Raw genomic sequence first — 2399 nt, forward strand, 5'->3', positions numbered from 1 at the left:
TGTCATGTCAATATCAAAGACTCACAATAAGAAACCAGTGGCAAACCCATCAGCAAAGGCAAGTAGGATGCTGGGGTTTGTCAAAAGGAACATAAACCAATCAATGCCCATGAAGAATTAAAGCCCAGGCGTACACAGCACTTATCAGGCCAATATTAGAATATGCCAGCGCTGTGTGGAACCTCTACACACAAAAAAAAAATGACATAGACAAGATTGAAAACGTTTTAAAGGCTTTTACAGCGCTTGCAACACAATTAGGTCATATCAGCGCCAGTAAAAAGGAAGAAAATTGAATAGCAAAGACATTCTGGATGTACAATTAAAAGGATGTGAGGAAAAAGTGACAAAGGAGAGTGGTTCGAACAGGGAACATGTAGATTCCCAGAGCACACTATCAGCACGATATTCCACTAAAATGTTTACAAATCATGAGTTAAAAGTTAAAAAATAACAGTACATAACTGAGATGATCTACAAGAAAAAAAAATAATCTCCCAAAACTATAACTATACATTCGACTGTTTCCCTCCCAGCCAAGGTCAGGACAAAACTAAGTAATCTCATTCTAAGTCTAAGTCAAAGACAAAAAGCTATAAGAAAACAGATATAAAAGGGGATAGAAGACACAGCAAGTATCTCCCTGCCCACTATGGGAGGTTGGGAACCCCACCCAGCAGATTGAAAAAAGTACAAAGAGCAGCTGCAAGACTCACAACTGGATGCAAATCCAGAAACCTGGGTTGTGTGACGTCCTCCTCCAGTCACTTGAATGAAAACCATTGAAAAAATTGCGCAAGGTTTCCCCTTACACAAAACCATCAACGACCCAAACTCATCCATCATCATCCCAAATTACATAAAAAGCAAATCTGATAGGTACGCTACATGTAGATACAATATATCACAATACATACAACCATTTACAAGAATAGACACGTAGAAGCACTGCTTCTTCCCACGAACAATAAATGACTAGAATGTCCTGCCACCGGACTTAACGAATATTGAATGCTTGGAAACTTTCAAAACAATTTTGAATGCATTTGCTCGTCAAAGTGACTGTTCCCTGTTTGGATTGGACTTTAACTGTACATATGCAGTGATGGGCCCATTAAAGAATTGTCTTTGTCTTCTTTAATGCTTTTAAGGCGCTTGCAACAAAATTAGGTCGTATCAGCGCCAGTAAAAAGGAAGTTTGCTTGTTTTTACCCTTACCAACAGCAACAAATACCATGTAAAATGATACATGACGCTTGTTAGGCGACATTACAATTTTTTCGACAGAGACAACGCTGTTGACGGCCAGGTACTCAGTTTACACCTGAGTACGGTGCAAATGTGAGTAAAGAAACTCAACTATGCGCCAAGCGAGGCTTGAACCCAGGACCTTCCGATCTGAAAGCGAGTGTCATACCAGAAGACAACATAGCTGCACAAATTCCGACCACATTTCAAAACTCTCAACAGATGGACAGAATATTAAAGCAAAAAAGCCTCAAAATCATTTTTGAATAAAGATTTTTTATTATCACAATGCAAAGCAGAAAAATTACAAATCAACTTGACAAGAGAAAAAGAAACCCTCAACAAAATGTCTGGGCTGACGTTTCATACATCTTCTACTCACTCCTCTCATAACAACTGCAAAGAAGAAAAAAAATTCTCATGGTAATAACTGCGCAATTAAAAAAAATAACTTAAAGCACAAGTAACTGACCACAGCCCAACAGACACCCTCTTCTTTGCGTGTAAACAATTTTAGTACTCCCAAAAAAAAAAAAAAAAAGGGAACATTTTCATGAATTTGTCGTGAGCATATTTGTTAAATTATCTGCTTCACGTATAAATATTTTTTTCTTAAAGAGTTCATGATTACTCCCCTATTGTTTGTAATTCAATTCAATGTTTTGAGTAGGTTTAAAAATTCTAAAGCCTACTAACCTCACACCCCCTCCCCCCCCCCATCCTGTTATTTTTCATTCACCTGACCATTCTAACCTCTTGATCCCACTCAAACAAAAAACGATGATGATGAATCCAATCTGAAAAAATGACACAATCTGTAGTTATGATGATGATGATGATGTAATGAAGGAAACAGGCTGCAACTGTGGGGCCAATTAGGGTCATCATTCTGCCACTTTGTCAAAATCTTCCAGTAACTTTCCTCGCCTCACTGCATACATGGTGTACCCATCTGGAAACATTTGGTTAAGGAAATACTGACATAATTAATCAAATATAAAAATAAATATCAACAACTGATTATACAACGAGCCTTTGATAAATGAGGTTGTAGAAGAGCAGGAATTTCTTACGTGTGGGAGATGACACACACACACAGGTCTCTGTGGGTGGCATGAATTGGAGTAATAGCATTATCCTAGTTTTAAAAA

General features: G+C 37.8%; 1 long non-coding RNA gene across 1 annotated transcript; it reads right to left on the reverse strand.

Moving 5' to 3' along the window:
* Positions 1–1504: 1504 nt before the first annotated feature.
* Positions 1505–2142, reverse strand: LOC144958394 (uncharacterized). Its single transcript, XR_013642419.1, has 2 exons — positions 2002–2142; positions 1505–1644 (listed from the first exon to the last, which is right to left on the reverse strand). It is a non-coding gene; the product is annotated as an uncharacterized LOC144958394 (long non-coding RNA).
* Between the last annotated feature and the right edge of the window lie 257 nt (positions 2143–2399).

The sequence above is a fragment of the Berghia stephanieae genome, chromosome 12, assembly GCF_034508935.2.
Source record: "Berghia stephanieae isolate SIO BIC M18660-M18661 chromosome 12, UCSD_Bste_1.3, whole genome shotgun sequence".
NCBI lineage: Eukaryota > Metazoa > Mollusca > Gastropoda > Nudibranchia > Aeolidiidae > Berghia > Berghia stephanieae.